Source organism: Pelobates fuscus, chromosome 6 (genome assembly GCF_036172605.1).
Source record: "Pelobates fuscus isolate aPelFus1 chromosome 6, aPelFus1.pri, whole genome shotgun sequence".
NCBI lineage: Eukaryota > Metazoa > Chordata > Amphibia > Anura > Pelobatidae > Pelobates > Pelobates fuscus.
In genome coordinates this window covers 127,110,065-127,137,930 of record NC_086322.1, presented here as the reverse complement: position 1 = coordinate 127,137,930, position 27,866 = coordinate 127,110,065, and positions in this window count along the sequence as shown.

Below are 27,866 nucleotides of genomic sequence, written 5' to 3'. Positions count from 1 at the left end.
AACACTTGCGTCTAATGTGACTGTTTTCCAATGCAATGAATGATCTTATAAGGATATATGATCATATATGCCGCATTTGCATTCTCATTCACTAGAACAGCATAGTTGGAGAGGAAGCAGAGGAAGATCTCTGATCTCTCACATTGAGACTGAATTGCTTAAATTTATTTATTTCGTAGTAGGAAATATGAACCTATGGAACTATTAAAAAGGTTTCTCAAGTCCGTCCGTGATGGCTATATTGCAAGCTTTCCTGCTTTAGTGGAATTACATTTTAGAAGATTTGCAAATCCATTGGCTAACGTTTGCAAGCTAACAATGTGGACAAGCTAACCCTGAAGGCCTCAAAGATTTCTGCTACTGCAAAGCATGCATTTCATATATCAGATCAGTTTCATCATAACAACAGTTCTGATGTGAAATTCCTCTGAACAAATGACGCAGCAACCCTATGTGATATATGCTGTTTCGTAAATGGGCAAAACAAAATATAGCAAACAGTGTTTCAGAATTGCATGGTTGTATCATGACTTATTAGAGTATAATCCTGGTGGTGCATTATGATAGTTTACACAAAGATGTGGAATAGGAATTGTGATAATTGTATAGGCTTAGAGGTTTTCTGTTCACATAACATGACAGTTATTCTTAGCTAATTGTTGGTAAATTTGAGAAATCATAACAAATTTAGGCTCCTCGGGCACTTATTGTACCTTCCTTATGTTATTGAAGTGATCATTGTACTTAATTTCTCATTGTTCCGAGTTATTCATTGTGCTGGTGTCAGGATCGGGACAGGGATCCAACACGCAGAGTACAAAGAGTGGAAAGGTACGTATACCGGGCCTTAGAATGGCCGGACTAACGTACCGAGAGTAATAGAGAATAGTCAGAGACAAGCCGAGGTCGAGGGAACGAGAAGACAGATAAGCGAGAGACAAGCCGGGTCAAGGGATAACAGAGATAAGCAGGGTAGTACAACAAGCCGAGTCAAAACCAATAGAGCAAACTAGAATACCAGAGCACTGAGTGACTAGACAAGCTAGAACCACGACAGGGCAATGAGCTGAAGTGAGAAGTAAGCTTAAATACCCTGGCTCCGGATGGTAGACACGCCTCTGACAAGTACCGATTGGATATCGGACACTTGAGTGGCAGGTCGCTCGTGATAGCGTCATGACGTCACGTATTGAGCGTACCGCTAGAAAAGGACGTGGATTCCTCGCGGTCGGTGTTTAAGTGACTGGATGAACCGCGAGGAACGAAGGAAACAGCTCGTTTGGACGGATAAACTACTAAGTCTCTACCTCTTTTAGAGGTAGAGACCTCAGGTACCCTGACAGTACCCCCCCTCTCAGATACGCCCACCGGGCGGAAGGAACCGGGACGAGATGGAAAGCGGAGGTGAAATGCTCTGCGAAGGCGAGAAGCATGAACGTCCTCCTGAGGTACCCAACTCCTCTCCTCAGGACCATATCCCCTCCAGTTGACCAGATATTGCAATTTTCCCCTTGAAATTCTGGAATCAATGATGGAGCTGACCTCGTACTCCTCCCGACCCTCCACCTGAACAGGACGAGGTGAGGAAACCTTAGAGGAGAATTTGTTGCAAATAAGAGGTTTCAACAAGGAGACATGAAAAGAGTTAGGAATGCGTAAGGCAGGTGGCAGAGCAAGGCGATACGCAACCGGGTTGATACGAGTGAGAACCCTGTAAGGACCTATGTAGCGAGGAGCAAATTTCATAGATGGAACTTTTAGGCGAATATTCTTAGTGCTCAGCCACACCCTATCCCCAGGAACGAAGACCGGAGCCGCTCTTCTATGCTTGTCAGCGTGTCTCTTGAACAACGAGGAATTATGTAACAGAATTTGCCGAGTCTGATCCCATAATTTCTTCAGGTTGGCGACATGATCATCAACCGACGGTATCCCCTGAGAAGAGGAAACCGAAGGAAAAATTGAAGGATGAAAGCCATAGTTCATGAAGAAAGGGCTAGAGCGAGTTGAATCACAAACAAGGTTATTGTGTGCGAACTCCGCCCAAGGGATCAAACCGACCCAATCGTCCTGGTGTTCGGAAACAAAGCAACGTAGATACTGCTCGATCTTTTAATTGGTGCGTTCAGCAGCTCCGTTAGACTGAGGGTGATAGGCAGAGGAGAAGTTCAATTTGATTCCCATTTGAGAACAAAAGGATCTCCAGAAACGTGAGATAAATTGAGAACCTCTATCAGAAACAATCTCCGAAGGAATCCCATGTAGGCGAAAAACTTCCCTCGCAAAAATCTCTGCCAATTCAGGAGAAGTCGGAAGTTTAGGTAATGGCACGAAATGGGCCATCTTTGTAAATCTATCCACCACCGTGAGAATAACAGTCTGTCTCTTGGAAGCAGGTAAATCTACGATAAAGTCTATGGACAAACAGGACCAAGGTTTCTCAGGAATGTCCAAGGGGTGTAACAGGCCAGAAGGGGATGTATGAGGTTGCTTAGTCTTGGCACAAGTCTCACAAGCTGCGACGAACTCCTCAATATCTTTTCGTAGTGAAGGCCACCAGAAATCTTTGGATATCAGAGAGTATGTCTTGCGAATACCAGGATGTCCAGCTACTTTACTTTCGTGAAAACATTGTAAGAGTTCCAGTTGGAGTTCAGGAGGGACAAAGTTTCTTCCCTCAGGAGTGTTTCCAGGTGCCAGATGTTGTGACTTCAAGATCTGGTCAAGTAGCGGAGAATGGATCTTGAGACTGGTATTAGCAATAATATTGCCTTTGGGTACAATGGAGGACAAAAGTGGTTCAACTGAAGCAGACGGCTCATATTGGCGAGATAGCGCATCGGCTTTAGAATTTTTTGACCCAGGTCTGTAAGTCAGAACGTAATTGAAATGGGTAAGAAATAACGACCAACGAGCCTGCCTGGAGGACAAACGCTTGGCCTCTCCGATATAAGACAAATTTTTGTGGTCCGTTAGAATGGTAACAGGATGTAATGTACCTTCCAATAAATGTCTCCACTCTTTCAAAGCCTTGATAACCGCTAGTAATTCTCTGTCACCAATGTCATATCTGCTCTCTGTACCAGACAATTTTTTAGAGAAAAATCCACATGGATGTAATGGTTTATCAACACCCAACCTTTGAGATAGGACAGCACCTAAACCAGTCTCTGATGCGTCTACCTCAAGTAGAAAAGGCAGGGAAGTGTCGGGGTGAACTAAAATTGGAGCGGAAGCGAAAAGCTCCTTGAGAGTTTTGAACGCAAGAAGGGCTTCAGTAGTCCAATTCTTAGTATCAGCCCCCTGTTTGGTCATATTGGTGATAGGTGCGATAATTGAAGAATAACCCTTAATAAAGCGCCTATAATAATTAGAAAAACCAATAAATCTCTGTATGGCTTTAAGACCTTTGGGTAAAGGCCACTCTAGAATGGACTGGAGCTTATCCGGATCCATCTTAAATCCCTCCCCCGAGATCACATAGCCGAGAAAGGTTACCTGGGTTTGATCAAAGCTACATTTCTCCAACTTGCAGTACAAGCCATGTTGAAGAAGCTTGTGCAAAACCCTCCTGACTTGCTTGTGATGAGTCTCAATCTCACTAGAATGTATGAGTATATCATCTAGGTATACAATGACGCAATCTTGCTGAAATTCCCTAAGAACCTCATTTATCAGATCCTGGAATACAGCTGGTGCATTGCATAACCCAAAAGGCATGACTGTATATTCATAGTGGCCATATCGAGTATTGAATGCCGTCATCCACTCATGTCCCTGCTGGATTCTCACCAAGTTATATGCCCCTCTGAGATCCAATTTGGTGAAAATTGTAGAGCCCTTCAAACGATCGAAGAGTTCGGTGATCAAGGGAATCGGGTAGGCATTTTTAATGGTTATCTTATTTAGGCCTCGATAATCAATACAAGGTCTTAAAGAACCATCCTTCTTTTTAACAAAAAAAAATCCAGCCCCGGCAGGAGAGGAGGACCTCCTAATGAATCCCTTGTCTAAATTTTCGTGAATATACTCCTCTAGAACTGAGTTCTCTTTCGTAGATAACGGGTATACATGACCTCTGGGCGGCATGGTACCAGGGAGTAGGTTAATTTTGCAATCAAAGGACCTGTGTGGGGGTAAGGTATCGGCTTTCTTTTTGTCAAACACTGCCTTTAAATCTAGATACTGAGACGGAATTTGTGTCTCTGTAGGATTGTCAGAGTTAGTCGAGGTGTTGGTTAAGCAGAGAGGTGAGACCTTCCGCAAGCATTTCTCTTGACAATTCTGTCCCCATGAAACTATCTCCCCTGACTCCCAATTAATAATAGGGTTATGTCTCCTCAACCAGGAGTACCCCAGGACTATGGGAATAGACGGAGAAGAAATGAGCAGTAAGGATATGTCCTCTCTATGTAGGATGCCAGCAGTTAAGTTAATCGGTATGGTCTCACGGAAAATGACAGGCTCAAGTAACGGTCTACCATCGATGGCCTCAACAGCCAGTGGTGTCTCTTTTAACTGGGATGGAATAGCATGCTTGGCAGCAAAACCCTGATCTATAAAGCTCTCAGCAGCTCCAGAATCGATTAGTGCCATAGTCTTGACTACTCCCTTTTCCCATTTTAAAGAAACGGGTAACAGAAGCCTGAACTCTTTGTAGTTGTGAATAGAGGACAAAGTAGAAACACCCAAGGCCTGTCCTCTAGAGAAACTTAGGTGCGAGCGTTTCCCGAACGATTAGGACAATTTAGGCGTAAATGACCTCTGACTCCACAATACATACATAAACCCTCCCTTCTTCTGTACTGTCTCTCCCTCTCTGTGAGATGAGTATTGCCTATCTGCATAGGTTCAGAAATACGTAAGTCCTCGAACTCAGAATTTTGAAAGGTAGGCGCTAGTTTAAAGGAGGGTCTACGGGTCCTATCTCGAGTGTTCTGCCTCTCTCTTAGGCGTTCATCAATACGAGATATAAAGGAAATTAAATCCTCCAAATTCTCAGGGAGTTCTCTAGTAGCAACCTCGTCAAGAATTACATCTGATAACCCATTCAGAAACACATCTATATAAGCCTGTTCGTTCCACTTAACTTCTGCCGCCAAGGACCTGAACTCTAGTGCATAATCCACTAGTGTTCGATCGTCCTGTCTAAGGCGCAACAGTAATCTAGCTGCATTGACCTTTCTACCAGGAGGGTCAAAAGTTCTTCTAAACGCAGCTACAAAGGCATTATAATTATAGACTAGTGGATTATCATTCTCCCATAAAGGATTGGCCCATCTCAGAGCTTTCTCAATGAGTAAAGTAATAACAAATCCCACCTTCGCTCTATCTGTAGGATAAGAGCGGGGTTGTAATTCGAAATGGATGCTAATCTGGTTCAGAAAGCCACGACACTTCTCCGGTGACCCGCCATAACGTACTGGTGGGGTAATACGGGAAGAAGCACCTACAGTGGCTACCTCTAGACCTGAGACTGCAGGAGAAATAGAAGGAGTACGTGTCTCCTCAGGTGGGTTACTAGCACGAGACAAAAGTGCCTGTAGTGCTAGAGCCATCTGATCCATCCTATGCTCCATGGCGTCAAACCTGGGATCAGAAGAACCAAGCTGACTGTTTGTACCTGCAGGATCCATTGGCCCTGTCGTAATGTCAGGATCGGGACAGGGATCCAACACGCAGAGTACAAAGAGTGGAAAGGTACGTATACCGGGCCTTAGAATGGCCGGACTAACGTACCGAGAGTAATAGAGAATAGTCAGAGACAAGCCGAGGTCGAGGGAACGAGAAGACAGATAAGCGAGAGACAAGCCGGGTCAAGGGATAACAGAGATAAGCAGGGTAGTACAACAAGCCGAGTCAAAACCAATAGAGCAAACTAGAATACCAGAGCACTGAGTGACTAGACAAGCTAGAACCACGACAGGGCAATGAGCTGAAGTGAGAAGTAAGCTTAAATACCCTGGCTCCGGATGGTAGACACGCCTCTGACAAGTACCGATTGGATATCGGACACTTGAGTGGCAGGTCGCTCGTGATAGCGTCATGACGTCACGTATTGAGCGTACCGCTAGAAAAGGACGTGGATTCCTCGCGGTCGGTGTTTAAGTGACTGGATGAACCGCGAGGAACGAAGGAAACAGCTCGTTTGGACGGATAAACTACTAAGTCTCTACCTCTTTTAGAGGTAGAGACCTCAGGTACCCTGACAGCTGGGTTGCCCCAATATATACAATGAAAAACATAGAAAAAGTTACCTGCACGCTATCCCAAATCCATATGCGCATTTAAATACCTAGAGATTTGTTTGTATTACTCAATGGCCCTTCACATATAAGCTCACTGCCATGTCAAGGCAAAACCTCTTAGGTGAGTCCTACACAAAAAAAAAAAATCACCTTGCTTTTTTTAAGCTAAAAGGTAAAATATCTAATGAAACAGCGGGAGGTATTTTTCTAAACCGCTACACACTAACCTTTGATAGGGAACATGTGGGCTTGGCGAAAGCACTGTAACATGACTGAGTAATACAAGAGCAAATTCAAACATACAAAATTAAGTCCTGCACTCCTGGGCAGCAGCAATGATCATAGTACACATCAACCCAATACATACAATAAAAAAACAAAGAAAAGAGTTAATTGTGCATCAAAAATCCCTATGCATATTTAAATAACTGAGGTTCTTTTTAAAACCTCCCCAAATAAATGTTGAAGAGGATGTAACAGCAAGGGATCTATGGCCCATATATAGTGGATATGTTCAGATACAGATACCTCTCTGGGAGTTCATAAAGCAGTGGATACATATTTTAGCACCACAGTGAAGAGAATAGATCACTCAATTAGGATTATTCAAGCTAGTACCAACTGGTATCCCTAAACCAGACAGCATAATGATGAAACACAGCACTAAATAAACATAGAAACAAAAAAGGGTCTGTGCTTTCAGTTTTTGTGTGCACCAATGTGCTACCAAGCATTTATTTGAAGGACATAAAAGACAGGCAAATGTTTTGGGCACAAGCCCTTTTTCAATGCAAATGTCAAATGAAGGACACAGAAATGTAGGAAATACAGACATTATTTTTTCTACGTTTATTTGGTTTACACTGCTGGAACTACAATGGGAGGAGCTGCAACTCAGGAGAAACGGTTTGTTTTTTCAATCCTTTTGGTATTGCAATTACCTGTGCCTCTACTCCTTTTCTCTATAAAACATAGCACTAACTGCAGCTTCCAGATCTTCTAAGGGACGACATGAGGAAGGAACAGGAAGGGATGGAGGACTGGGTCACAACCATTAGGTTACAATCACTCTATCACAAATACTTGATTGATATCACGCATATAGTGCCTTAAATAAAGATGATAATTTTTATTGTTCACACCGAATTTAACTGTCGCTGATACTGGTACTCTGTGTATTTACATTTCATTTTACGTGAATCTTCTTTGTGAGAACATATATTTGATACATGAGAGAAGACATGACTTGGCTTGCTCTTTTCGGTATAATTCAGAATAATACCAAAGTATACCCAAATCTGTGGGTGTTGGAGAGCCATAGATGCATAAAACATTATTAAGAGCCTATTTTTGGCAAAAATGTGTCTCGGACGGTCCTGCAGAGTTGTAAGATGCACTTTATTTTAACGTATAATTTAATTTTAAATGTGATTTTTATAGTATTGTTAATGATAAAACATATACTGAAAGGATCGTAAAGCTGTTTTTCCTGGGTTGGTTTTGCTGGTTTCCCCAAAAACTACCCAAACCATATATCTAGATGCAGATTTTAAGGGTGCTACCTCAAGTGAGTGTTTTCATATGACATGCATACTATGTTATATATTTTTATGGTTTTATTTATGAGCTTGATTATTTATAAATGAGTGTTATATTAAATATTGAATTTGGGAAGCAAAATCCAAATAAGTTATGGTGGGGAAAACTTTAGAGTATACATTCTCAAATAACCTTAAAGAAATAAAGTAACAATATAGTGTAGTTTTTCCCCACCATAACCTATTTGGGTTTTGCTTCCCAAGCACTACCAAGCCTCAATATGCAAACCAGTAACCAACCTCATGCTGATGAGTTGCATTAACAACGAAACAGCTGTCCATGAGTGGGTCACTGGTTTTGCATCTTTTCCTAAATTGTGTTCCAAGCAGTTATATACTGCAAACACAGATTAAAAGGAATCCTTGTTTAAAATGGAATGAGGCAAACATGTGATTCTTTGTTAAACTAATTTGCATATGCCCACCCAGAATCCTTTGCAGTTGTAACATCACTGCAGATTTGGGATTTCTGTGGGAAAAGCAAGTCTTATGGCTTGACTGGTGTGCAGATTTTTGTTTAACATTGTATTATATATATATATATATATATATATATATATATGCATGTATATAAAACTACGCTATATTGTTACTTTATTTCTTTAAGGTTATTTGAGAATGTATACTCTATATATGAGAGTAACTACACAAGTGTTGAAGTGACTATAGAACAGTATTAGTATATATTTTTCAAGCGTCTAGTTGATATACAAAAGCCGTAGTTCAAAAATTATATCCAGGCCATTCTGGGCTCAGTCGACTAACCTGCAGGTTTCGAAGAGCAGTAGATGTAAAATGAATATGACAGTTTCCCATTTTGTGACCTATTGAGCTGGAGGACAATAACCAGGATGCAATTTGAAAGGATGGAACTCAGTAGTAACAGCAGGCATGGCTGCTGTTGTGGCACAGTACCCTGTCTGCACACATGATCAGCACTTTCTTGACCAGGGTGGCTTTAAAAAAAAAATCCTGACCTATTGCTGACTGAAATGACAGGACAGGGTATATGAAATTATTGTATGTAATCTCTAAACACTATTTTATTTCTATATTGATAGGGTTATGTAGTAGTGCAACATAGTAATAGTATGGTTTGATGTGTAAATACATAACTACTTGTGAATAGATGTGGTTTCACATTGTAAGATCATTTAGATACACCAAACAGTTTTCACTATCAGAAGTGCTCAGGAGAGCGCCTTGAAGGAGACAATAGGGATTGTAAATTCTCCAAACATTATGTTTCTTTAATAGGTGGATGTGAAAATGGGTCAGTTTAACATGATGCTACCAGACCTGTAAAACTGGACTATATGTGCAACTCCAGAGAGGGTATCGGGCTGTCCCAAGTCATCTTTAAGGTCTACTGGAAAATAGGGATCTGTTTATATGTTTAAACTTATGACAACTGTGACAGTAGCCTAATTTAACAATCAACATACATATTATTTTATCATACACTTTTCTGTGTGTTTGATCTGTCCACATTCCCCAAAGAATTAACCTTGTAATATGGTCATCATTTCTTACAAGGTCTTTAAAGGGAAACTCCAGTGCCAGAAAAACGATCTGTTTTTCTGGCACTGGAGGGTCCCTCTCCCTCCCACCCACCAATCCCCGGTTACTGAAGGGGTGAAAACCCCTTCAGTCACTTACCTGGGACAGCGGTGATGTCCCTCGCCGCTGTCTCCGCCTCCGCGACGCTCCTCCTAGTGATTACGTCGGCCGGTGGGCGAGACTAATCTCGCTCACCGGCCGATGAGACCTAATGCGCATGCGCGGAAATGCCGCGCATGCGCGGAAATGCCGCGCATGCGCATTACGTCTCCCCATAGGAAAGCATTGAAAAATCATTTCAATGCTTTCCTATGGGGTTTTGAGCGACGCTGGAGGTCCTCACACAGCGTGAGGACGTCCAGCGACGCTCTAGCACAGGAAACCTGTGCTAGAACCCAGGAAGTGACCTCTAGTGGCTGTCTAATAGACAGCCACTAGAGGTGGAGTTAACCCTGCAATGTAAATATTGCAGTTTATGAAAAACTGCAATAATTACACATGCAGGGTTAAGGGTAGTGGGAGTTGGCACCCAGACCACTCCAATGAGCAGAAGTGGTCTGGGTGCCTACAGTGTCCCTTTAAGCACATTGAAGAGGTGTAAGGCGGACTGACTGCAAACCTGTTTGCCTCTCACAGCTGGCATCTATAAGTAAGCTGACAAACATTATTTTATAATGTTAAAGAAAGCTGTAGTTTGAGACTTATAGATATAAAATGTTGCCATTTACTCTAAAAATTTATTAGGACTTCAATGAAGATGATATTATACTGTAGCTCTCTTTAATGTGGAAATATAGATACCTATTCAGGTTCACAAACTTGCTCAATCACTCCAGTGATAACAAGCAGATACACAGGCACAAAGACACATAACATCAATCTATTTTAGTGCAGCTACATATAAATATGACAGTATATAAATATATTGATAAAATCATCATGGTATAATGAAAAGGAAAAAAATAGAACAATCTGTATTTAAGGAAAATGAAAATGAATGAAGGCTGAAAAAAAAATATTTGGAATGTTCTTTCTTATGCCTGTATGTATAATGTGCTATCCAAACAGGGTCATATGTCCTATAGTGTCATTGTTTAATATTGAGATCAGATGTTTTGACATGTTCATCAGGAAGTTAAGAATGAACTCTAGCTAAAGGCATTGTTTAATGCATATACACATCATATCAGTCTCAAAAACACCATTAAACAATACTGTGAGAGCAGTTAAAATACACAGTTCTCTTAATTCTGCAACCAATATCCTAATACATTTTTCATAATAATTATATAAATTGTAACTTTTCTTCTGCTGAAAGTAGGTAAGGGATGTGAAAGGACACTTCAGGCTAGATGTGGCAACTGTTTTAATGCATTATACATTTGAATGTAAGCTTGTTGAGCAGGGCCTTCAACACCCTCTGTTCTTTTGCGTCTAACCTGTCCTGTTGCAAACACTTGTCTGTTAGTCCACCTACTGTCCAGAGCTGCAGAATATTTGGAACTTCATACATAACAATAATAATTATATAAAAATTAGAAAGCCCCAAATTGTAGGTCTCAACAATCACTATAAGACCTAGCTATTGCCTGACTCCCCACAAGTAAGGGAATCTGGCAATAAACCTCACCACAGTGCCCAAGGAATTCAATTGCTGTAGAACCATGCCCCACTGATTGGAGCTCATCAGAAACAGTTGGAGGTAGTGGGACACATGTAGATGTCACAATTCTGGCAAGCACTGGGCTATTGCGGGATGTCTGAACCATGAGACACCCAGCAATTATGTTAGTGTTGCTCATATTTTCTTCTGAACTGGAAAGAAATGCCAGTCCATGTCATGCATATGCCTTGTACACCTCGCTTGTTAAAGTTGAACAGATCTTAGACTGCAAAGAAAGGAGCAAAGTTCCTATTTTGACATTACTGATCCCATGATTCTTGCAAAACAATCCAATTTTTAGGCCGTCTGGCAAGAGAAAATGGGAGTAGAGTACTCTGTGCACTATAAACTTTTATACAGTTCTTTCCAACTTGCACACACATCCTCTTTATCATTTTAAAAATGTTGTGTTAGGGAAGTGCTTAACCCAGAAGCCCCATCAAAGTGTTAAGTCTATAAACCATGTGGAAAAATAAAACGCTGGCCTCATGGGAATGCTGGAGAATTAAACATTAAAATGCACAGTGAACATTAGAATAATTAGATAAGTGGATCTCATATTATATAAGCTGTAATGACACCTTACTAATATAAACATATGTGGCTTTATTTTTCAAATTTAATATTTTTTATTTTTCAGAAAATCAAAAGGGGTAAGGGTACAGAACAAAGAATAGGGAAGGGTACAGGGGAGGGGGTATACATCCATGGTGGTAAAACATACCGTAAATACATTGCTTAAACAGTGTATGCGATACAGTTTAATATACATCCGGAAACGTCTACAATGTACTGCCTTTGAGCATCCACCTGTAAATGCTCGTGAACAGAAGAACACCACATTCATGCATAGATTCGGTAACTCGTTGTTAGTTAGACATTTATGTTTTCTCTATTCCGGTGAATACTATAGTGTAACCATCGTGTATTCCGTACGAATAAACCAGAACGTATGTGACAGGAATCGAATGGGAGAGATTTAAAATTGTATGGGTATTTCGCGGGTTTTGTGTCTATCGAATAAATCGACCCAGGGACCCCATGTCTGTTCTGTCTGTCTTTTTTTTGTGTAGGAGTCGGCGGAGAGTACCTCATATTTGTAATATAGATTTACCCTTTCTAGTAGTTCTGTACGGGAGGGGCATGATGTGGCTTTATTTTTACGATATGGCCATTTGATGTCGAGGGTAATTCACAAAGGTGAGAATTGATGGGCATTCAAAGTGAATTTTAACTTTGCCAAGTAATTGTTGAAGATAACCATCCCTCTTCTTTGGACAAAGTTGCATATTAAATAGCAGATGCAGTTTGAGACAAACCATTTGCTTACAGAATAACAAAAGGGACAATTACACACATAGGACAGGACACTCCATGCTCGGAAAGAAATGAGGGAGAGTCTCCATTTTGGAGAAAGAAGTGAGGACATGACTCCATATTGGTAAATGAAGAAAAGAACGTGTGCCAAGCTAATGGCGCCAAAGAAGTCTTCCACATTGCAACTGAACTTCAAACCTAAGCTATGTGTCTATTCCAGTGTAACATTGTTTGTATTTGTTTATAATGTATTTTACTAAACCCTGTCATATACTCTGTTAATACTGTGAGATCGGCTGCAATACCTTTTTAAATGCTGAATTGCACTGTGAGAGTTAACTCAATTTATTCACACTTATATACATATTTTAATTTTTTTAAATACATTTTGTGGAAGTTTTTTATATAAAATGTCATATTAAAATTTGGGAATTTTTTATATTCATCGTTCAGCATACTTAATACAAATGGCACAGTCAGCAGTATTTCACCTGTTCACTAAGTAGGCATTTTTGTTTATCATAAAGGATTTTGAGTTTTTTAAAATAAGTCTTATATTAAAATATATATTTTTTATAATTTATATTTTATCATAATTCATCGATATAGTGATCAGTCGCAAAATTAAAAAAACTTACAGGTGAAGTTAATAACATTGATTATATCAGTCAGTTCTTTAATTTCATGTGTTGGAAGCAGGAAAAATAGGCAAGCAAAATATCTGAGTGACTTTTTATTACAAGGGCCAAATAGTGATGGCTAAGCGACTGGGTCAGAGCATTTTCAAAACTGCAAGTCTTGTGGCATGCTCCTGGTATGCAGTGGTTAGTACCTACCAAAAGTGGTGCAAGGAAGGACAACTGGCGAACCGGCTTCAGGGTCATAGGTGCCCAAGGCTTATTGATGCATATTGGGAGTGAAAGCAAGCCCTTCTGGTCCTACCACACAGAAGAGCTACTGCAGCTCAAATAGCTGAAAAACTTAATGTTGGCCATGATATGAAGGTGTCATGGGGCTTCATAGCTACAGACCGGTCAGAGTGTCCATGATGATCTCTGCCCACTGCCAAAAGTGTTTACAATGGGGACATGAGCATCAGAACTGGACCTTGTAGCAATGGAAGAATGTTGCCTGCTCTGATGAATCCCTTTTTCTTTTAGGTCAGGTGGATGGCTGTCTATGTAGTTTATATGGGGAAGGGATAGCGCAGGATGCACTGTGGAAATAAGGCAGGCCTGCGGAGGCACTGGTATGCTTTGGGATCTGCTGGGAAACATTGGATCCTGGCATTCATGTGGATGTTACTTTGACACATACCAACTACCTAGAAATTGTTGCAGATCATGCACACCCTTTTATGATAATAGTGTTCCCTGATTGCATGGCCTCAACAGGATACTGCAAACATTGTTCAGGAATGATTTAAGGAACATGACAAAAAATTCAGGGTGTTTTGGCCTCCAAATTCCCCATATACCAATCAAATTGAGCATCTGTGGGATGTGCAGGAAATAAATCTGATTCAAGGAGGCCTCACCTCACAAGTTGCAGGACTTAAAGGATCTTCTGCTAATGCCTTGGCAAGATACCACAGGACACATTCAGAGATCTTGCAGAGTCCATGCCTCAATGCATCAGAGCTGTTTTGGCAGCACGCGGGGTACCTTCATGGTTTTAGGCAGGTGGCTTAAAATGTTGTGTATGTATGTATGTATGTTTTTCAGTATGAAACCCCACTACATATGTACACATATGTGTACAATTGGTATCTTGGCTGGGTATACGTAGCTAACAATACTATTAAGACTGATTTCTGACATCCATGGGTCTGTTTAATGTAGCAATGTACTGTTCTCAGATATGTCTTTATATTAACAAGATTACTCTTTATATGAACAGTCATCATCATCTACGAATGACTTTGTTCCAATCAAAAGCTTCAGCATGGGCATGCAGTGCATGTTTAGCACTCACTGCGATACACCAATTAAATTATTTTCATAGGAAATCATTAAATTTTATGATTCTCAATTAGAAGTCGCAAGTGGTACCACGTGCATAACCATGGTGTGCACATTCAAAAGCAATGAATTTAATGACAGATCAGTTCACCGGTCTCACAAATAGATAAATTGTCAATAGACAGAGTAATATTAATAACCATTTTATTTATATATATATTAACATTTAATTGCTGATAGTTGAGAGGGAAGGTAGTGGTGAGAGGATTGGGGAAAGGGAATATGAATTTGCAGATGAACTCTAAGCAGTCCGCACATCTGAGCAGCTCAAGTGGTTCCTATACTGAGACCAACTGCAGGCATCTTAACCCACAGCAGGGGCACAGGGAGCTGCCAGGAAACATGCCAGGGTGTGAAATATAACTTAAAATACTCTCAAACAGCTTTTATATATATATGTATATATGAGAGATGTATCAATGTGATTCGAGTTGTGTTCTGGCATATACATAAAGAGCAGGAAGGAAATGCTCAAACGTTAATGGAACTGCTCCTTCCTCTACACTCGGGCATCACTGACGGTGCATGATCATTTATGTACATGGATGGCTGGTGAACATCACAGCTTAAAAGTTCTCATTCTCACAAAACTCATTGACTCCACAGCATGCCAGGATAGATATTAAAGTTTAGGCCAGGGTAGGCTACCATTAGCTCTCCAGATATTGTGGACTACATCTCCCATATTTCTATTATAGCCATAATACAGGAATAGCATCATGGGAAATGTAGTCCAAAACATCTGCCGTTATGTTGTCTACACCTGGCCTATGCTCACTGAATTGGGGGCTATGGAGGCATGGCTAGAGGTCGTGCTTTCAAGTGATAAGAAAATCACTTTAAAAAAAGTAAAAGTGGGAAATTACTGATTGCACTTTAACCACTTTAGTAAGATAAATGTGTTATAGTAACTACAATGGTCCTTTAATGAATTAGGTTTATCTTCAGAGCTTGGAGTTGTGTGGCTACAATCTCATCAGTTAGCCTATTTAAAAATGAAGATAGGTAAATCAGATGAACCAAGTCCTGAAAGAGAAATTTATTTTATCTCTATATTAATCAGCTCTCTATATGAATTTCTATAAATGAAGTTTTGACTGTAAACAGCAGTCATGGAAATCAATGTGGGTAATGCCTTCAGCAAGTGTAGGTGAGTGTAAAAATCTATTTAGGATAGGTAGTAATGGTTGTAAACCTACTCTCCTGGATAAAACAGGCTCCCACTTAAAGACAGAATTTGCAGAAAAAAATGTATTAGATAAAATCTAACAGATTACCAGTAGTAGTTATGGTGTGTGGAATACGTCTTTAAGAAATATCAAAGTAAAAAACGGCAGTCTGTGTATAACAAATGTGTTTCAATATATTAGTCCCAATGTTAATACTCTTTTTTTTTCTACAAATTCTTTAAGGTCTTTTATTGTATATATATTTTACATGCTGAGATAAAAAATGAGCAGTATTAAGTCAAAACTTCAATCTGTGCAATAACCGTTTTTTTTTTTTTTATAAGTTTTTGAGACATCCTTTTTCAAGCAGCAAAATGAACTGATAAAAGACTGTGGACATACATTTTTCTTTAGATGTAAAGGCTACGAGTTCAAGATGGGAAGGATGGCCTCACAAGAGCTTCAGAAATGTCCACCATTTACATCTCCAATTATTGAGTGCTGTATTCAAAGTCCTCTTTTAAATTTGCACGTTAAGAAACTGTTGATTGCCAAGTCTCATGAACCTGTAGCTGCAATTGCCAGTTAGACTCCTAAATAATTAGCCAAACTGAATACTCTTTTTATTCAAAGGTTTCAATGAGTTCCTTTTAGAAGACGTATTATACATCACTGAAGTCAGTTCTCAGTGCTTTTTCTATTGCATGCCTGGTTGTCAGGGAAACTGGGCAAAGAAGAATCCTGTTTTTCTCTATCTGCTTTTTAGTTGCCCTCCTCGACAAAATCCTCAATATGTAAATGTGGATCCATTCAGTGGCGTACACATAACCCATGGGGCCCCGGTGCAAAACTGATCCATGGGGCCCCCCTCCCTCTACCCCCCTCTAACACCCCTCCCCCCAACACACACACACACACATACAGACACACACACACACACACACATACATACAAAGACACATATATACATACATACATAAAATAGACAGGCACACACACACACATACATACATACAGACAGACAGACACACAACAAACATACATACAAAGAAACATACAAACAGACAGGCACACATACATACATACAAAGACACATATATACATACATACATAAAATAGACAGGCACACACATACATGCAGACACACATACACAACAAACACGTACAAAGACACATACAAACAGACAGGCACACATACATACAGACAAGACACATACATACAAACAAACAGACAGACAGGCACACATACATACAGACAGGCTCACATACATACAGACAGACACACACACACAACACACATACATACAAAGACACATATATACATACATACATACATAAAATAGACAGGCACACACACATACATACAGACAGACAGACACACAACAAACATACATACAAAGACACATACAAACAGACAGGCACACATACATACAGACAAGACACACATACATACATACATACATACATACAGACAGACAGGCACACATACATACATACAGACACACACATACACACAGACACATACACACATACAAAGACACATACATACATAAAACAGACAGGCACACATACATACATACATACATACATACATACAGATAGACACATACACATATAGACAGACACACACAAGACACACATACATACATAAAAACAGACAGGCACACATACATACATACATACTGACAGACAGATAGACACATACAGACAGACACAGACACACACACATACAGACACACACAAGACACCCATTCATACAAAATACACATACATACATACAGATAGACACATACAGACAGACTCACACACACACACACACACAAGACATATATACAAAGACACATACATACAAACAGATAGACACAGACACATACATACAAACAAACACACACATAATATTTAAGTCACCCTCCTGTTTCCTACATTTTAGGTGCAGGTAGGTGACTTTTCCTGGGGTCGAGTGGTGGCTCAGGTTGATGGGAGTCAGAGTTCTCACTCTGACTCCCTGTTCTTCGTCCCGCGCGGGCTCTCTGTGTTAGCTGGGAGGAGTGATGTGCAGTCACTTCCTCCCAGCGTGCGATGATCTCATCACAGGGGGCCCAGTTGCGCCGTTAAAGCACTCAGACCGGGCCCCTGACAATCCATCTCCATCGGGTGGCCCTGACAGCATGGGCCACCCAATTGCCACCTTAACATGTGGCCCCGGTGGTTTGCCGCGCAGGCCGGGGCTGCAAATGATGATGGCGGGCACCCGGTCGCAGGGGTCTGCAGGGCAGCCAGCCCCCCTGGAGTAACGGGCCCAGTCGCAGCTGCGACCCCTGCGACCGCGGTATGTACGCCAGTGGATCCATCTAGCTTGGTTGCTTCATCTAAGTGTTGCTTCTAAGTGTGTGTGGTTGGAGATATTCTGGAGAGTTTTACAGAAGCTTCAACTGTCTAAGAGTTGTGCTAAGAGTTTTCTTTTTTACTGTTACAGGTAAGATTCATCTGTAGGAAAAGGTTACTGATTGCACAAGGTGTGATTTCCTGTTGGTAATTATAAGGCATTTGATTTGATTAGGTAGCTACTTGCTATTGATTGCTGTTTAAATTAGCTATTGTTTGCAAATAAGCAGAGGTCTACCCAGGTGTTAAACATTCCTAGTGGGAGGTGATTTTAGGAGTTATATAAGGGTTGTTGTCATTAGCTTGGCTAATATAGCTTGGTTGCTTCATCTAAGTGTTGCTTCTAAGTGTGTGTGATTGGAGATATTCTGGAGAGAAACTGGAGGTAATCTGAGGTATTCAGGAGGATAAATAAAAAGTTTAAATTCCTTTCATTTAAATTATTTACCTCATTGGAATGGCAGACTTAGTTCAGTGTAATAGTTGCTATGCATTTGTTTCGCGTTCCACTTTTTGGAGGTTTGGTTGTTGTCTAATATGTAGACAGTTCTCTATCTTGTGGCAGGAGATTGTATTTTTGAAGTCTGAGATTTGTAAATTATCTGGTAAACAAACTCAGGCTGGAACTGCTGCAAAGCCACTGCCGCAGAGACATACTAGGAATGGCAGATGGATAACTGTAGGATCTGGTAGACTTAGAGTTGTGGATAAAAGGTATATTGCACAGTCTGTTGCTCTACATAATTCATTTTCTGCACTTTCTGAGTGTAATGGTGTCATGGAGACAGGCACTGAGGGTAGTGGTGTTGTGAAGAGAGGCACTGAGGCTAGTGGTGTTGTGCAGAGAGGCACTGAGGCTAGTGGTGTTGTTGAGAGAAGCATTGAGGCTAGTGGTGTTGTTGAGAGAAGCATTGAGGCTAGTGGTGTTGTTGAGAGAGGCATTGAGCATAGTGGTGTTGTTCAGAGAGGCATTGAGGCTATTGGTGTTGTGCAGAGAGGCACTGAGGCTAGTGGTGTTGTTGAGAGAAGCATTGAGGCTAGTGGTGTTGTGCAGAGAGGCACTGAGGCTAGTGGTGTTGTTGAGAGAGGCATTGAGGCTAGTGGTGTTGTGGAGAGAGGCATTGAGGCTAGTGGTGTTGTGCAGAGAGGCATTGAGGCTAGTGGTGTTGTGCAGAGAGGCATTGAGGCTAGTGGTGTTGTGCAGAGAGGCACTGAGGCTAGAGGGGTTGTGGAGAAAGGCACTGAGGCTAGTGGTGTTGTAGAGAGAGGCACTGAGGCTAGTGGTGTTGTGCAGAGAGGCTTGAAGACTATGGTGAGGCCTGATAGAAAGCAGTTGTTTGGGGATTCCATCATAACAGGTGTGGAGATGGACAATGGTGGTCTTGTTAGGTGTCTTCCCGGAACTACTGCTCACAGAGACAGGAGACGTGTCTGTAATACTGTTAAGCAAGCAAAGCAGGAAGGGGAATTGGATGTACTTGTCCATTTAGGGACAAATGACTTGGCTTGCAATGAGGTTTCAGAGGTTAAGGAAGTTTTTCATGTTTTTGCCAATGATATACGGCAGGTTGCTTCCATACTGTCATTCTCTGAAGTTCTGCCTGTGCATAACGCTCAGAACGACAGACGGATGCGTATTAGGTACTTTAACTTGTGGCTTGGTGAATGGTGTCGGGAGCAAGGATTTGGCTTTATTGCTCATGGTAGCTCTGTTTGGAATGGAAATAAACTGTACAAAAAAGATGGTTTGCATCTTTCTCAAAAGGGAACAAATGTTCTCAGTGAGCAGTTCAGAGGTTTTTATAGGATGTATTTAAACTAGGAGGGGGGGGGGCAAAAGGGTGATAAAACATCAATCCAATTGTCCCCCAAAACAAGGACAGAAGGTGCCTGTAGCAAGTCTGTTAAAAATGATAAGCTTAGAGTCATGTCTACAAATGCTCGCAGTTTAGGGAATAAGATCCATTAACTTGTGGCAATAATGGCAACTGATAGTGTAGATTTAGTCGCTGTTACTGAAACATGGTATAATGAGAAAAATGACTGGGACATAACAATACAAGGGTACTCTTTATATAGAAAAGACAGGGAAGGCAAGAAAGGGGGAGGGTGGCCCTGTATGTGAAGGATAACATGAAATCTAGCCTAATAAAGGTTAGTGAGGCGAACATAGAGTCAGTTTGGGTTACGTTAGAATTTGGTAATCACACAGTAACTCGTGTAGGTGTGATTTATAGGCCCCCAGGACAAATTGAAGAGTTAGATAATCTACTAGTTGAAGAAATAGCTAAAATGACAATGAAGGGGGAAGTTATCATCATGGGTGACTTTAATCTTCCTGATGTGAATTGGAAAACAAAAATAGCTACTTGTGCCAGGAGCACACATATTCTAAACTCCCTACTGGGATTGTCTCTAAAACAAGTCGTTGAGGAGCCAACTCGTAAAGAGGCCATACTAGATTTAGTGTTAACAAATGGTATCAGATATTACTGTAGGTGAAAGTTTAGGATCCAATGATCATCAGTCAGTGTGGTTTAATATAATAACAGTGACTGAGTCACACCACACAAAAACAAAAGTTTTAGACTTTAGAAAAACAGACTTTTCTAAAATTAGAATATGTGTAAAGGAGTCATTATCAGACTGGAGCAATTTAAATGGAGTCCAAAATAAATGGGATTATTTAAAAGTTGCACTACTGAAGGCAACAGAAAATTGCATTAGGCTTGTCAGTAAAAGCAAAACATTCAAGAAACCACTGTGGTACTCCGCAGATGTGGCCAAAATAGTAAAAAACAAAAAGTTAGCATTTAGTAATTATAAAAAAAAACAGAGTGAGGAAGACAGAATGACCTATAAGATTAGGCAGAAAGAGGCTAAGCAAGTTATAAGAGCTTCATAATCATACACAGAAGAGAAAATAGCAAAGTCAGTAAAAAAGGGGGACAAAACTTTTTTTAGATACATAAATGAGAAAAGAAAGTAAAACAAGGATTAGTTAGATTAAAAACAAAAGAAGGAAGGTATGTAGATGAGGATAAAGGTATAGCTGACTGCCTCAATGAATATTTTTGTTCGGTATTTACAGATGAAAATGAAGGAAAGGGACCTCAGTTAAGAAAAAGGATAAATGAGTCATTTATTACACGTGAATTTACAGAGGAAGAGGTTCTATTTCAACTGTCAAAAGTAAAGACAAATAAGTCAATGGGACCTGATGGAATACACCCAAAGCTATTAAAAGAGCTCAGTGGTGTACTAGCAAAACCATTAACAGATTTATTTAACCAATCATTGTTAACAGGAGTAGTCCCAGAAGATTGGAAGTTAGCGAATGTTGTGCCCATTCACAAGAAAGGTAATAGGGAGGAGTCGGGCAACTATAGGCCAGTAAGCCTTACTTCAGTAGTGGGGAAAGTGATGGAAACCATGTTAAAGGATAGGATTGTTGAACATCTAAAAACACATGGATTTCAAGATCAGAGACAACATTGGTTTACTTCAGGGAGATCATGCCAAACTAATCTTATTGATTTTTTTGATTGGGTAAATAAAATTATAGATCAGGGTGGTGCAGTAGACATTGCTTACCTAGATTTCAGTAAGGCTTTTGACACTGTTGCACATAGAAGGCTTATCAATAAACTACAATCTTTGAGTTTGGATTCCAATATTGTTGAATGGGTAAGGCAGTGGCTGAGTGACAGGCAACAGAGGGTTGTAGTAGGAGTATATTCGAAGCTTGGGCTTGTTACCAGTGGGGTACCTCAGGGATCTGTACTTGGACCCATTCTCTTTAATATTTTTATTAGTGATATTGCAGAAGGTCTTGATGGTAAGGTGTGTCTTTTTGCGGATGATACTAAGATATGTAACAGGGTTGATGTTCCAGGAGGGATAATCCAAATGGCAAATGATTTAGGTAAACTAGAATGGCCAGAATTGTGGCAACTGACATTTAATGTGGATAAGTGCAAGATAATGCATCTTGGACGTAAAAACCCAAGGGCAGAGTACAGAATATTTGATAGACTCCTAACCTCAACATCTGAGGAAAGGGATTTAGGAGTGATTATTTCTGATGTCTTAAAGGTAGGCAGACAATGTAATAGAGCAGCAGGAAATGCTAGCAGAATGCTTGGTTGTATAGGGAGAGGTATTAGCAGTAGAAAGAGGGAAGTGCTCATGCCATTGTACAGAACACTGGTGAGACCTCACTTGGAGTACTGTACACAGTACTGGAGATCATATCTTCAGAAGGATATTGATACCTTAGAGAGAGTTCAAATAAGGGCTACTAAACTGGTTCATGGATTGCAGGATAAAACTTACCAAGAAAGGTTAAAGGATCTTAACATGTATAGCTTGGAGGAAAGACGAGACAGGGGGGATATGATAGAAACATTTAAATACATAAAGGGAATCAACACAGTAAAGGAGGAGACTATATTTAAAAGAAGAAAAACTACCACAACAAGAGGACATAGTCTTAAATTAGAGGGGCAAAGGTTTAAAAATAATACCAGAAAGTATTACTTTACTGAGAGGGTAGTGGATGCATGGAATAGCCTTCCATCTGAAGTGGTAGAGGTTAACACAGTAAAGGAGTTTAAGCATGCGTGGGATAGGCATAAGGCTATCCTAACTATAAGATAAGGCCAGGGACTAATTAAAGTTTTTAGAAAACTGGGCAGACTAGATGGGCCGAATGGTTCTTATCTGCCGTCACATTCTATGTTTCTATGTTTCTATCTAATAAATGTATTTAAAGCAGTTATATTGATTTACTTAGACAACCAGTGTGAAATAAGAAAAACAAAAATTGGGCATCATTTGTTTTACTATTTAAAATCGTGGTATATAGTCCTGAGGTTTAAAGGGCCTCCAAGAGCTGCCGCACACAAAAGTGTTTAAAAAGTCAAGCATAACATCAACAAAATGCTATTACAGTAGTGAAAGTTTGTGATCTTACATGCAATTTGAGCATTGTGTAAATCCATTGTTTTTCCTAATATTCTTCCTAATATTCTTTCATTCAACCCAGTATTTTACAGCTTATTTAACCCCTTACCGCCGGATGACGGACCCGGTCATGCGCTAAAGTTAACCACAGATGTCAGAGCGAGCACATGTGCTACAGGGACTTCTCATCCGCCTCCCTGTTCTTCCGCGTCCAGTGTAAAGTGCAGGGAGACAGATCACTGCTGATCTTCTCCCTGTTAAAAAATAAAATAAAGATAGTTTAAAATCCCACCCCCCTTTACCCATTTTAAATAAAAAATTAACCACTTCCCTGCCAATTGATTACTGACCGACGGCAGGGACTACATTTTACGGTGATCTGCTTTGTTTTTTTTAGCTCCTGAGGGTCAACTTTTATTTTTTGTAACCCTCAGGGGCTAATTTTATTTTATTAATTAATTTAAATAAATTAAAATGATATATTTAGCTAGCTGGGGTGGGCGGAAGTTAGTGGGGAATTGGGGAATTTGGTGTTAGGCTAGCTAGGGGTTAACGTTAAAATAAGTTTTTAGAAGTTTTTAAAACAAATCCCACCCCCCTTTACCCAGTCCTAATCAAAATTAACCCCTTCCCTGTCAGTTGATCACTACCTACAGTGATCAAAATATGGATCACAGTATTATACTGTGATCCGATGTTTTTTTTTTAACCCCTTAGGGTTAACTTTTATTTATTTTTTTAACCCTCAGGTTCAATTTATTTAATTAATTCATTTAAATATTTTAAAATGATATATTTTGCTAGCTGGGGAGGGTGGGAGTTATGGGAAATTGGTGAATTTACAGTTAGTGCTGCTTACTGCTAGTTAGGGGTCAACGGTAAAAAATTTTTTATAAAAATGTTAAATCTGTAAAAAAAAGTTTGAAGAAAGTTTACAAAAGTTTAAAAAATTGATAAGCAAAAAAAGGTTTAAAAATGAGTTTTAAAAAGTAAAAAAAGTTTTAAAAAAGTAAATAAATACATTTAAAAAGGCTCATTACCACTACACCTGGAACAAACTAGAGAAAAAAGGATCCTGTGCTAAGGTTCAAAATATTCCTTTTTATTTACCCCAGGGTGTATTCTTTAATAAATAGCATGTGTTTGTGGGGAAGTTTGACTAACCAACCAGCTAAACTACTCCAAAATGGAACATGGACACAGCATAAAACTTCAAAGTTAGAAAAAAAAGGAATGGCAGCGTCTCAAATGTGCCCCTTCAACATCCACATGTACCTGGCAAAGGTACATACGGGGGTATTGCTGTACTCAGACAACATAGCTGAGCAACATATGTAGTTTTATACAGTGGTAGCACACATAAGGTTTGCAAAATATACTGTGCAAACTCACTTTGTGTGAGTTTGAAAAAAATGCTTATTACCACTACACTTGTTAAAAAGCTAGCAGAAAAACGATCCCACAATAAGGTTCAAAATATGCCTTTTGAAATACCCTAGGATGTCTTCTTTAAGAAATGGTATGCCTTTATGGTGTAGTTGCAATATGTAGCCTGCTCAAGTGCTCCAAAGTGGGACATAGATGCATCAAAACCCTCCATGAAAATTCACACTTAAAAACCTGAACTTGTCACGACTCTTTTACAGCACTGTAACTTCACAAAATAGTATCTAGGTCACATATTGGGCATATTGTTTTACTCAGAAGATGTAACTGAGCATAATTTGGGGATTTTTATGACAGTGGTACATATTAAGTGTAAGAAATACTCTGCAAAAATGCAACATATATGTAAAAATGCAATTTTCACTCTCTCACCACAAACATTGACATTAATTGGTGAAAAAATGGTGACAAGTTAATCCACAATATACACCATATAAGATACCCTGCGGTGTCTGCTTTATCAAATGAAAGCCCTTTATGGGGTTTGAACAGTCACACTGCTATAATACCCTAAAATGAGACATAGGCCCGTCAAAGCCATCTACGAAAATTCTAACTATAGAAACTGAAATAACCTTGTCTCTTATATGGCACTGTAGCTTTACAGAAAAGTGCCAAAGTCATACAATGGGGGTATCGTTATACTCTGCAGATGTAGCTGAACACAATATAGGGTTATGTGCAGGAATAGCACTTTTTTATGTGTATTTGCCAAAATAAAGAAAAATAAAGAAAAAAAACAATTTTACTCCAATATTTTGGAGATGAAATCAGGGCCGCCATCAGGGGGTGACAACCGTGACAGTTGTCACGGGCCCGGCGGCCCTGGGGGGCCCGGACTGCTCTGGCAGTCCTGGGCCCCACTTTCCCTCGTTGCACACATAGATAGCGAATATCGCTATCTATGTGTGCAGCCGCGGGCCCCCGGCTCCCTGTTACCGCAGAGGGGGCCCAGGCAGCACACAGCCTCTTCTCCTCCCTGCTAATAAGTCGCGCGAGACCCGGTTGCCATGGCAACGCTCCACGGGTCTCGCGAGAGTTATTGGAGGAGAGAAGAGAAGAGGCTGTGTGCTGCCTGGGCCCCCTCTGCGGTAACAGGGAAGCCAGGGGGCCCCACCATGCCACCGGGGATGGAATCTCCCCCCTCCCTAGACAAAAAAATTTCTTTTTTAAATAATGTTAAAATGCCACCCCTCCCCCTCGGACATTTACACACACTACATACACTGACACAACACACACACACACACACTACATACACTGACACAACACACACACACACTACATACACTGACACAACACACACACACTACATACACTGACACAACACACACACTACATACACTGACAAAACACACACACTGCATACACTGACACAACACACACACACACACTACATACACTGACACAACACACACACACACACACACTACATACACTGACACGACTCACACTACATACACTGACACAACACACACACACACACTACATACACTGACACAACACACACACACACACTACATACACTGACACAACACACACACACACACTACATACACTGACACAACACACACACACACTACATACACTGACACAACACACACACACACTACATACACTAACACAACACACACACACACACACACACACTACATACACTAACACAATACACACTACATACACTGACAAAACACACACACTGCATACACTGACAAAACACACACACACACACACACTACATACACTGACACAACACACACACACTGCATACACTGACACAACACACACACACTCCATACACTGACACAACACACACTACATACACTGACACAACACACACACACACACTGCATACACTGACACAACACACACACACACACTGCATACACTGACACAACACACACACTACATACACTGACACAACACACACACACTACATACACTAACACAACACACACACTACATACACTGACACAACTCACACACTGCATATACCAACACAACACACACTGCATACACTAACACAACACACACTCTGCATACACTGACACAACACACTCTGCATACACTGACACAACACACTCTGCATACACTGACACAACACACACTGCATACACTAACACAACACACACTCTGCATACACTGACACAACACACACTCTGCATACACTGACACAACACACACTCTGCATACACTGACACAACACACACACCGCATACACTAACACAACACACACACCGCATACACTAACACAACGCATACACTAACACAACACACACACTGCATGAACTGACACAACACACACTCTGCATACACAACACACACTGCATACACTAACACAACACACACTGCATACACTAACACAACACAACTGCATACACTAATACAACACACACTGCATACACAAACACTGCATACACTAATACAACACACACTGCATACACTAACACACACAGTGCATACACTAATACAATACACACACTGCATTCACTAATACAACATGCACTCTGCATACACTACACACTAACACACTCACTGCATCCACTATACTGACACACACTCTGCATTCGCTACACATTACCACACTCTGCATTCACTACACTAACACACACTCTGCATCCGCTACACTCTAACACACTCTGCATTCACTACACTAACACACACTCTGCATCCGCTACACAGTAACACACTCTCTGCATTCACTACACTAACACAGACTCTGCATCCGCTACACACTAACACACTCTCTGCATTCACTACACATTAACACACTCTCTGCATTCACTACACTAACACACTCTCTGCATTCACTACACTAACACACTCTCTGCATTCACTACACTAACACACTCTCTGCATTCACTACACTAAGACACTCTCTGCATTCACTACACATTAACACACTCTCTGCATTCACTACACATTAACACACACTCTGCATTCACTACAAATTTACACACACACTACATTCATTACACTGACACACTCTGCATTCACTACACCCTAACACACACTCTGCATTTATTACACACTAACACACACTCTGCATTCACTAAACTATGCACACACTCTGGATTCACTATACTGACACACACTCTGCATTCACTACACTAACATACACTCTGCATCACCTGTACACACAGCATCCACTACACAAACATCCTGTATTCACAGTACACACACTACATCCACCACAAATTGAAACACTCTGCATTCACCATACACAGACACTGCGTCTAATACACATACTACATCAACTACAGACACTGCATCCACTAAACACATTTCATCTAGTACATACAAACACTACATCCACTACACAAACACACACTACATCACTGTACACACACTGCATCCGCTACACTAACACACTCTGCATTCACTGCACACACAGTATCTAATACACACAAACACTACATCCATTACAAACATTCTAATTCACTTCCACTATACACACCACATTCAGTCCCGCATCATTGTCAGCGGACTAGGGG